The 11917-nt window shown below is 42.4% G+C and overlaps 1 protein-coding gene across 3 annotated transcripts in view; it reads right to left on the reverse strand.

Moving 5' to 3' along the window:
• Positions 1 to 1058, reverse strand: part of Plekhm3 (pleckstrin homology domain containing M3) — a 169085-nt gene extending 168027 nt beyond the window's left edge. For all 3 annotated transcript variants that reach the window (XM_047545129.1, XM_047545130.1, XM_047545131.1), the window contains exon 1: positions 927 to 1058. The gene's annotated coding sequence lies outside the window, so the exon portion shown is untranslated. The remainder of the gene's footprint in view (positions 1 to 926) is intronic.
• Positions 1059 to 11917: the final 10859 nt, after the last annotated feature.

Below are 11917 nucleotides of genomic sequence, written 5' to 3' on the forward strand. Positions count from 1 at the left end.
GGTGACACATATCTACTGATATTTTAGAGATGATATGTGTAGCCTACTCTTTGTTAAGGCATTTTCTTGAAGTTAATGAGACAAACAGTACTTAGCATTTTAGGTACACCAATATAATTTACATGTGATGTTTTATAATCACATACTTTAAAATACAAATCACAATTACAGTGTGATTATTGAAACTTAAAAATAAGGGGGAAAATAGGTATTTTCCTCTAGTTTCTTCCAAGGAGGCCAAAAAAAAAAAAAAAAAAAAAAAAAGGAAAAATACCTTCCAAATAAGTTTACAACCGCATGGTTCCGTCTCACTTTAATCTAGTAAATTCAAATTGATCTTATTTTGCGAGCTACACTTAAAGACCAGTGTCAATTTGTCATCCAATTGTATTTCTCGGTAGTAATTTATTTTATTTAAGAAGTGGGCCTGAGATTTCCTTATCTTGATCTTTTTAGCTTAGTAATCCTTTCACAGAAGACCAGCCCATGCTTGTCATCAGTCATGTGGTGTCATTTACTATACATTTAAAATGGGCAGAGTCGACAGAAAGAACAATCGTTACGTTCTCTGGGCGGCCCGGCTTGAGGTGGGCTAAAATTTGCTCTGCTGAGGTTTGGTTTCCATGACCCCTGGAGAGAGGGTACCAGAAACAACGCACGGATCAAGATCGCCTACATCAACTACTTTCTACTCATGTATTTACCTGATTCACCAAAAAATGAGCAACGGCGCATCATGTAATCTCCCTTCACTCATTACCCATTGCAATGGAGTGCAGCCTCCGGCACGAAATAAAAAACAGTGCGGAGCAGAAAAAGCAGAATCACCGCTACCCCGGGGAGCTTCTCGGGGTTTACAATGCTGTCATCCCCAGCCCGGCCCTCCCCGCGCCCCGCAGGCAGCACCGAAGCAGGCGGATGCTCACCCGGTGGCTCGTCTTCCTTCAGCGGCGGGGCCTGCAGCCTACTGCTGGCGGGGGCCCGGCCTCGGCAGCCCGCCCGCCGCACGGTGACAGCCGGTGCGGCCGCTGCCCGCCCCAGCCCGGCTCTGTTTACAAGCGGCGGCTTGCGGTCCCACGCCCAAATGCTTCCCCCGGAGGCCCGGTAGCCAGGCCCCGGCACACAAGGTTCCAGGCCGGGAGGACCGTGCCGCAAGCGCCCGACCGCACTCCCCAGGCCTCCTTATCTCTTTGTTTTCCAATACACAGTTTTTATTACACACATTGTAAAAACAATGGCGCGTGCCGCAGTCTCCTCACTGCCCCTCCCAACGCCAAAATGGGATGTTTGCAATTGGAAAGTGTCACTTGGAACATACCAGAACCGGGTCAGTTTTGAACAGTTCCCCTGTCGATGAGAATTAACTCCAAGAGAGAAGTTCTTTCCCAAAGTAGGACTGTTATCATCTGGAGACTGCTTCTTGTGTCAGGTTTGGAGCTGGGATGAAAGTCAGTTTTTACTGCTCTTTCGTCTTGTTTCCAACCTGTCGAAAGTGGGTACTTTTGAGGGCAGGTCTTCAACCCCACAGAGGATTCCCAGCAAAATGGAACAAAATGGAAGAGAAAACGTGTGTGTGTGTGTGTGTGTGTGTGTGTGTGTGTGTGTGTACGTACACGGGGGTGGGATGGGGGCAGGGTGCTGCTCATAGATACCCTTCACCTACTGGATCTAGTGACTTGACCACTTGGTAGGGATATTCAGGTCTGATTGGAACAGACCTTTCTTGCAGTTTCCTGCCTTATTCTCCCTATGCATTTATTTACCCGTTTTATTAACTTCTCCACTCCACCCCAGTCTCGCCTATAAATTCCCTGAAGGCAGAAATGGTTTGGTTTCATTCACCACCACGTACTAGGAACCTAACACAGGTCCCATGTATACATGTTTGAATGAATGAGTGAATCAATAAAGGATGCAAAAAGAAATCGTCAGAGGAAGCAACATCATAGAAATTTAAAATTCTGATTCCAACCCCTCCTCCCAAAGATTGATAAGCAAATCTTTAACTGCTGAGTTTTTTAAATATCTCCTTAGTTGATGTTCAGGATTTAAATAAGTTTTTTATAAAACCTTGCAATTTGAGGTACATTTTGTTGTTGTTAGAACTTGTAGTGTTCTCTTTTGCTTCAGGACTTTGTACATATGGTTCCCTCTGATGAGCTCCCCCAACCCACTAGCCCGGCTGACTTCTCTTTGCTCTTTAAGAAGTATAAAATATTACACCTTTCCTGGAAATCTTTCCTGAGGTGGAACTTGCTACTTTTATACACTTCTAGAGGAAATCACATGTTCCTCTGTAAATACACTCATCACATTGTGCTGTAATCATCTCTACACTCATCAACCTTTTGGTTAGAAGAGTGATTCTCCAAATTTAGTGTGTAACGAAATTTTCTAGGATGGTGCTTCTCAGACTTTAATGTGTGGGGAGCCTCTTAAAATGCAGGTTCTGATTCAGTAGGTCTGAGTTGGGATCTCAGCACCTCTAGTGAACTTCTAGGTGATGCCACATTTTGAGTGTCAAAGTTCCTGGGTCACACACCTGAAGATCATTATTTAAAAGGTCTACCTACAATGTGATCCTGAATCACATGATTTTTAACAAGTACCAAGTACTCCTTATGTAGTGATGCGTGGACCACACTTTGAGAAAAACTACATGGTCAGAGTATGGGCCTGTGTACCATGCATTAAAGCACAAGATCTGGAAAGTAAAATGCATTTAAAAAGTCATGTTTGCAAAATGACTGACGTTACTTACTATCACTAAGGTAGATCTTCAGCATCCGAGTTAGGGGGGTGATCCCAGGAAAAAAGATGAAAGGTTCAGGACCAAGAATTATCTCACTGGGCCATTGCTGATGGGTAGATCTATTTGTCAGCTGGGGAGATTTTGCATTCTGTATTTAAAATAGGTAAGTTCTTGTCTTTACTCAAAAGGCTGTCTGCTCACAGTAGGCCCGCCATATTTTTTTAAGATTATTTTTAAGATCAATTTTAGATTCATGGTGAAACTGAGCAGAAAGTACCAAATTCCCATATACCCTTGCCACCACATTCACACAACCTCCCAGATCATCAACTTCTGTACCACAGTAGTATATTTGTTATAATCTATGAACTTATACAAACTCATCATTATCACCTAAAGTCTATAGTTTACATTAGCGACATGATCTTCTTAAAATTCAGAATAATTTCAACATAGAATGGAAAGAAACTCAAAAGATGATCTACTCCAACCATGATCTGTGGCCACTTTCTTACTCCTAAACATTTAATGCCCTTATTATTTGCCAGAAGGAGTTTAGCCTCCATAGCCTAAGGCTCCATATTTGAGGCTCTCTACCTTACTGGCATCTTACATATTGGGGATTTTGTTTTTCTCTTCTCAACGCTCCTACTTTCTTTGGAAAACTGCTTCTACCTCTAAATTACAGGATACGCATGTCATCAATGCTAGGCACATTCTACTACCTATGATACCCAGTCTCCATGGGTGCTTCAAGAATAGGCATGTGGGGGGTGCTGGGATTGTGGCTCAGTTGTAGAGTACTTGCCTAGCATGTGTGAGTCACTGGGTTCGATTCTTAGTACAGCATACCAATAAATAAATGTTCATCAGCAACTAATAAAGATACTTTAAAAAAAGAAAAGAATAGGCATGTGGGACTGGGGTTGTAGCTCAGTGGTTAAATGCTTGCCTAGCACATGTGAGGCACTGGGTTCAATCCTCAGCACCACATAGAACTAACTAAATAAAATAAAGATATTGTGTCCATCCACAAATAAAAATTTTTTTTAAAAAAGGCATGTGACCCAGCCAATCAGTCATATCCTGGAATTTTTCTATTTGAAGTTATGGAAAGTGATTTGCATATTGGGTCATAGGACTGGAAGGACATGCATTGGAGGCATCCAATGGCCACATCCTAAAACATCTCCAATGCTTTCTGTAGAAGAAGGGTGGGAAATAGCAGAATGAGAGCAGAGAGAAGTACCAGAGGATGGATGGGAAATTTTTATGATTTGTATGAGAGAAGTAGGAAGGTGGAGGAAAGATGGTATAAGAGCTAATATCCTTATTTGAATTTCATGATCTCCTTAGGCCTGAAGCTAACTCCACCTCCTAGACCTCACAGTTACATCATCAGTTAAGTCTGCATTTGCTCAAGGTAATTTGAATTGGTTTCTGTCTTTTACAGCTGCAAGTGTCTTGGTTGACACCCCACCTTTCCTGACGTGCCTTCCACGTACTCCCTTCTTCCTACTCTGTACTCCAGACACATTTTTTTTTTAACCACTCCTGGACACACTTCATTTCCTATTATCCTGCTTCAGATCCCCCTAGTTATTTGTTTCAGATTTATTGAGGTGTAATTGACAAAGAGTTTCTTCCATTACACCCTCTTCTGTTATCACCTAAAAGGCAGAGAGGTTGTCATATTTATATTTTCATTTACCACGACACTTATCATAGTACCCAGCAAATGATTTCAATCAATATTTGATAAAATGAAATACCAAATGACAGGTGAGGAGATGACATTATTCTATTCCTTTGTTAGATTGTTTTTTTCCTTTTAGCTTTCATTTTCTAAAGTAATGCTCAACCCAGAATTCAATAAAGCAATGCTGTCTTTCAAGAAATTAAAATAAGTGGAGCCCAGTGGTACTCGACTGTAATCCCAGCAACTTGGGAGACTGAGACAGGAGGATCACAAGTTCAAGCCCAACAACCTCAGTAATTTAGAAAGGCCCTGTCTCAAAATAAAAAATAAAAAGGGACTGGGGATGTAGCTTGGTGGTCTAATGTCCCTGGGTTAGATCCCCAGTACCAAAACAAACAAACAAAATATACCTCATCCATCCTCCAAAATATGCCCAAATAAAGACAATTAGGATATTCATTAAAAGTAATATAATAATTAATTTCTATCCTTAGATAAATTAAAAGTATTTGAGATGAAAAGTTTAAAGTCACAGATAGAATTATTCACTGAAAATATTAATGAGCCTGCCATTCAGCTGACAGACACCAGCAAGTCCACGCCCATTGTTAAAGTATTCGAACAGTTCCCTACAGGTTGGTAACTAGATTCTGACCCTAAGTTTTCTAAGTATCTAAGATTTCTTTCCAAGGAAACTTCCACATCCAACACCCAAAGATTAATTCCTAACCTTCTTTGGCTGGGCTGGTGGAACTCTCCAAGAGGGAGCTCTTGTACCACAGCCAGGATTCTTTCTGATTAGTTGATGACCCAGGTCATACATTTTTCATAATCTTTGGATGATCGCTCTTACAAATAGATTAACAAAAAATAGTAAAAAGTTTTCAGCAAAGCAAAATATTCCATGAGTCCCTCTACCATATTCTATAGAAATTTATTGTCTTCATGGTTCACAGTGGCTTGTATAATGATGGTTACTACTAACCAGGGAACTCCATTAAGAACTTACTGGTTGAGAGAATCATCCAGAAACTTAAAACCCTATAAAAGAAAAGCTGTCTTAATCCTGATGTGGAATAGAACCTTTTTGTATGATATATTCTTTACTTCCTTCTGGAAAAAGTCCAGCATTCCTGATAAAATGCCTAGGTAATCTGCAAAGTTTAAACATTAAGAGCATTGGGAGTTGTTTTGGCAGGTTGGTTTCTGCAGAAAGCAGGCTTTGATAGAGAGTTTGGCACTCAGGGAGTGCCCTGTGCAAGGGAGGGAAGGGGAGTCAAATTAGGAGAAGAGACATAGCCCCAAAACAGCCTCAGCTAACCCCAAAAAGACCTTAGAGATAGAGTGACCCTTCAGAGCTGCAGAGTAATCCTGGAGTGAGCCTAGAACAGTGGTGTGCTGATAAACCAACTCTGAAAAAACAAAAGCCTCTATTTGTTAGTGTTTACCAATTTCCATGATGTAAATACCCCTACAATACCTAATTTCAGGATCTAGATATAGCATCACAGATCACAGTGTTGGAGATGTGTATAGTCAGGACTTGAAAGTAGGGAGAAGCTGGCTCCAGCATGCAATTGCCCCAGAAGGTCAGAATTTTATGCTTCCACATCCCTCAGTAATTGGATGTAGACCTTTCTGGGAGGTGTCACAGCTTTAGACAAGGCAGCTCTCTGCAGCTGACAGAATTCCTGAAGGGGATGACCACTTGAAGACAGTCTGCTGACAATACTCCCAGCAGACTTTTTTGGATTTGGATAGCAGCACCATAGAGTCCTCCATACTTATTCTGAAAAAGTAGTCATGTTCCCACTCAACTGTCAATCAAGAGTGTAGTCATCTTCCTCTTTTAGATGGTAGAACTAATCTGTAAACAAACCACTGTCCTGTTGTGGTTTAGATATAAGGTATCCCCCAAATCTCATGATTATATCATGAAAATTATACTCTAATCAGTGCATCAATCTACCTGATGGATTAATAATTTAATTATTTGAAAGGACGATTAAACTGAGTAATAACGGTAGGCAACTAAGGTGTGGCTGGAGGAAGTAGGTCACTGGGGGCATACCTTTGGGTTTCATATTTCATCCTTGGGGCATCGCTTTGTGGCTGCCATAAGCTGAGCAGCTTTCCTCTACCACACCCTCCCACCTTGATGTTCTGCTTCATCTCAGGCCCAGAGCAATAGAATGAGCCAACCATGGACTAAACTTCTGAAACGGTGAACCAAAATAAACTTTTCCTCTTCTAAGCTGCTCTTGTCAGGTATTTTGGTCACGGCAACAAAAAGCTGACTGACATAAGTTTCAACAGTAAATATCCACGGATTAGGAGATCCAAGATCCAAGAGGGAGGCTGTGTTCCTTGTCACTCCATAACTCGGGATATCTGTTTCTCTGAGAGGCAGTCTTTGCTGCTTATGGATCCCCTGCTGTTTACCCCATTTGTCCACTGCGATCACCTGCAGTCTGCTATATCAACTACTTTTTGAGTGCAGATTGCTCACTTACTGCCACCTACCATCCTATTTGCCCATTTGCCTGCCTCTTGCTTGTCCATCGCCTGCCTTTCATCACCCACCGCCTGAGGTCCACCTGCAGATCGTCCACCAGTAACCAGATGGATCACTAGCTGCCTGCTATTGCTTGGAAGTCCACTGTCACAGCACCAGCAGGTTTGGTTACACGTGGCTGCCGCCATTTTGATACAACAGCCAGGACCTACAGGACTCTGGGCCAGACTGACTGAGCTCTGCCTCCAGAACCCCTGCCCGACCAACGGCACCCCACCTCCAGGATCCCCAGCCAAACATGCCCACACCCTGAGCTGCAGCTCCCCATTTGCCAACACGTTTGGGAACCAGTGTGGCCATCTTGGATTATCCTGGACGCTGTATCTCCCATCTTTAGGTGGGGCAAATCCTATCCTGAGACGCCTGCTGGAGACTGGAAGCTCATTGTCAGGTACCTCTCATACATCAGTAAATATCCATGAAATGACAAAGGCAAAGTGCACTCCAGAATTCCAGGAAATCAGAAAAAGTTGCATAGATAGGCCTCTAAAAGAGCAAGGGTGTGAACCTACCTTGAAGGATAAGCAGAACTGAGGCAGAAAACCAGCATTGCATTGTGATTATAATCTTGATTCTAGCATTTAGTTCTTGAGACTTGCACAAACTAATTCTCTTTACCCCAATTTCCCCATGGGGTATTTGGAAGTGGCGATAATGATGGTAATATAATAATAGTAATAATAGCTATTTCAAAGTACTTTAGGAATGAATTAATTCACATAGGAACTTATAATAGTGCTCAGTAATATTTGGCCTCCAATAAATGATCTATTATTGCATGCAGCAAAATGTAAATAATGCAATAATAATAATAACCAAAAACCCCATAATGACTTTTAACCAGAAGTGATGAACTATTCTCTCTTCATATAAAATGTCCTACCAAGAGTGAACCTTGGAATTGGCCTGTCCTGGCAGCATGAGTGTAATAAAACATTGATATGTGCTCAGAACTAAATTGCCAGAAAAGTTTCAAAGAGCAAAAAGCCAAAGTTCATTTCATTAGAACTGGTCCTTGACAGCAGGCACACCCCAATATTTACAACGACTATGGCAAAAAAAAAAAAAAATTGACTGCCCTCAGTCTTCCAGCCCACAACTTGTCCTGCACAACAAGGACCCACATTCATATATAAGTACCTTAGCTGCTATGTCCAAATTTTACTGTTTCCCCATCTGTAGCCACTCCTCAGGCTGGTGGTACTATATTAATTCATTTTCTGTTGCTATAACAAAACATCTGAGGCCAGATAATTTTTAAAGAATAAAGGTTTATGCCAGGAGTGATGGCTCGCTCATTCCTATAAACCCAATGACTCAGGAGGTCAAGGCAGAGGATTGCAAGTTCAAGGACAGCCTCAGCAACTTAGCAAGCCCCTATATCAAAATAAAAAAATAAAAAGGGCTGGGGATGTGGTTCAGTGGTTTGGCACCCCAGTTTCAATCCCAAGTATCAAAACAAACAAACAAACAAACAATAAAACCAAGAATCAAATAGAGGTTTATTTAGCTCACAGATCTGGAAGCTGGGAAGTCTAAGAGCATAGTGATAGCCTCTGATGGGGCCTTTGCTGCATCACAGCATGGCAGAGGGCATCACAGGGAGAGAGAGAAGAAAAGTGCTAGCCAGGGTCTCTCTTCCTCTTCTTACAGAAGTCACAAATGTCATCCTATGGGCCTTACCCACAGGACTTTATTTAATCCTAATTACTTCCCAAAGGCCCCACCTCCAGATACCATTTACATATGAATTTGGGAATAAAGTTTCCAAAACATCAATTTGAAGGGACATATTCAAGTCAGAACAAGGACACATTGACAGCTAGTCAGCCCCAGGAGGACGAGGCGGCGGGGGGGGGCAGGGGGAGTCCCTGCAACTCTTAGAGCAGACCCCCAACTTTGGGGCAAGAAATTCTGAGCCTTAGATACCTAACTGAGGAGGGGAGCTCCAATGGTTGGTTGCTTGCTTGGCCGGGGACAGAAGCAGCCAGAGGATGTCCAGGGACTCCCTGAAGCACAGAACCCAGGCCAGTGACCCAGTTCTCCAGGTCTAAGGGCAGTACTTGGAGGTTCTACTGAGGATCAGTCCTATTCATCTTTAGTACATATGGGGCTGTGATAAGGTGATTATGTCATAAGAGAGGTTTTGCTACAGTAGCAAAAGCACTGGACTCGAAATCGAAAACTCTAACCAAAAAGTCTAGGATCATAAATTGTATTTATTATTCTTCACAACACCAAACACAGTGATAGCCTAAAGTAAGATTTAATGAGCAATTTATATTTATAATACTCAAGACTGTCATGATTCCAGAATTCCATGTGGTTTTCAAAAGTGATTTTTAAGGTTGCTTTTGGGGTGCTTTTGGTTATGTTTTTTTATGTTTGTTTTTCCGCTTTTGTTTCTGTTTTTTAAATGCAACCCAAGGTACCATCCTATTCTTAAAAGTCAAGTCTCTTTGTCCTTTCCCATGTGATCTAAAATTCTTCCCTCTCTACCACCCTAAAGCCCAAGTAAGCTTTTACCATATTCTGTCCTTGTTCCCAGAACTGGAATCGCGAACACAGAGGAATCAAGGTTTCAAGAATAGAGTGGGGGGCTGAGGCTGTGGCCCAGTGGCAGAGCGCTTGCCTAGCATGTGTGAGGCACTGGGTTCGAGTCTCAGCACCACATACAGATAAATAAAAATAAAGGTCCATCTACAACTAAAAAAAAAAAAAAAAAAAAGAATAGGGTGGGGCTGGGGACATAGCTCAGTGGCAGAGCACTTGTCTAGCACTCACAAGGCCCTGGGTTCCATCCCAGTACTATATGAAACAACGGAGCAAACAAAATTAACAAAGCAAACAAAATTCACCAAGTTAATCTCTACTGAGTGATCCCTTATATTTGCACATTTTAACTAATTATGATACTAATGAAAGCTGTTACCCCACAGATAGTTGTTAATGGTACATGCACTGGAAACCAGCTTTTCTCAAATAATTGTAGTTTCATGCCATTGAAAATAAATGACATCAGAAATCTAAATTAAATAATACAGAAGGAGTCCCATGCATAAGCTGATAATAGTCATTCAAATGACAGGCAGATCAAAGTTAAAGGGTGTGAGAACTGAACAGAGTATCCTCTTAGTTTTGCCAAGTAGAATATTTCTTTGTGTACGGTGTCTTCTAGAAGTCAGAACCAGAAAATGCCTCTTTGATCCTGTAGTTGCAGTCTGTCATTCTTCCCAGGGGTTGGCAGGTGACGCGTGTTGGGGGCTGTGGAGCCTGGTGATTCTCATTGATGTGCACATAACTCACTCCTGTGTGTCTGTGGAAGGAGAGTCACCCACTTCCTTAAGCTAACCTCTTTTCACACCCAGACCATTCTAGAAACTTTCAAAACTTTCTCCAAAGGTGGGCAAGAGCGGGTTCCATTTCCTGCGTCTACACCACAGAGCATCTCATGACCAAATTGCTCACTTTCAAATTGGAAAATTTGTTCCTTCCTGGATGAATTAAGATGCTTTGTTCCCAGGTATAGATTGTCTTTAAATATAACCAAGTATTCTGATTATCATGAGAAAAGAGTTACAAGTACCAGGAGAGAGGGCCAGAGAGGAAGACCATCCAAGAATCTTGGGGGTTCCCCCTACAACATTTGTTCCCCCCCCCCTTTTTCTTTGCAAGTGAAGCTTTTTATATTTTCCAACTCTGGTGGCAAGCATTCATTGGGGGTGACTTCTATTGTTTGTATTCTCGCGGTTTGGAGACTTGAAGTTCTTAGAGGGCAGGGATGTGTTTGAAATGACAGAAAAATGTGTAGCGAATAAGAATGAGAGGCATCTTCCTCAAGCATCTGAGGGAGTCCCTTGCCATTTTCAGAAAAGCCTGGGTGGCATGCAATAGATAATCTAATAGACACAGGGGCACGTTCCATTCCTGCCAAGCTCCCCAACTCTCTCTCTCTCTCTCTCCCTCTCTCTCTCTCTTTCTGTCCTTGGCACACAGCATACTCACCCAGAGCTTTGCTATTCTTCAGCTAATGGGATTAGCACGGCTTAAAGCAAACTGCTAGGTCATTGTCTATGACCACAGCAAGAGAAACATTATTTAAAGACCATTCAGACCCTAAAAGAAGCGGCTGAGCAGAGTAATTATCGGAGACTCTCCATTAACTAGGGCATCTTTGCTCTTTGTCTGAGTTGGTTTAATAAGGCCCGCTAATGGGACTGTGGGGGAGGAAGGACGCTAATGGTTCTAAAAAACCCCTTCTTGGCCCCTTTGTTACTAGGACTGTCTTTAGAGATGCTGACAGTAAAGCCAAAAGTTACCACACTGCAAAATGACCTTCACAAAAACTTGGTGTGGACCCCTGCTGCTTAGGACTCAGATTTTTCAAAATTAGGAACCCCCTTTGTCTTCCTGGCTCTCTTGTATTCTAAGGTGATATCCCCCCAGTACCTCTTACTGGCGCCTGGCCTTTGGTTTCTTGGAGACTTGTCATTGGAAACAGCAGCACGCAGTGGTAATAAAGTGGAATGACACGCCGAAGGAATTTCTCTGCTGCTGCTTCTACTCATTTTCTAGGACTCACTTGTCTAGAAAAAAAATTGCCTGTCCCTTTATTCCTTAAAAACACAAAGCTGGAAGTCAGTCACGCACTCACATTTCAAACTTAGCACGGCCACCTCAATGCAGACTTCTGTTTTATAATCAGCCGACTTTAGAACGAGGCAGCAAGCACTCAGCTCTCTTGAGAGCTTGCAGCACACCGGGAACTCTTAAGACTTTAAGAGTCTGGGCTAGGAAGTGTCCAGAGTAGCCCATTCCTCTTCGCTTCCCCTGCTCAGTCACAAACCAAGCATCTACCTGCTCTTCTCTGCAGTATCATTAGCGCTCCTCC

The sequence above is a fragment of the Sciurus carolinensis genome, chromosome 3 (genome assembly GCF_902686445.1).
Source record: "Sciurus carolinensis chromosome 3, mSciCar1.2, whole genome shotgun sequence".
Classification (NCBI taxonomy): domain Eukaryota; kingdom Metazoa; phylum Chordata; class Mammalia; order Rodentia; family Sciuridae; genus Sciurus; species Sciurus carolinensis.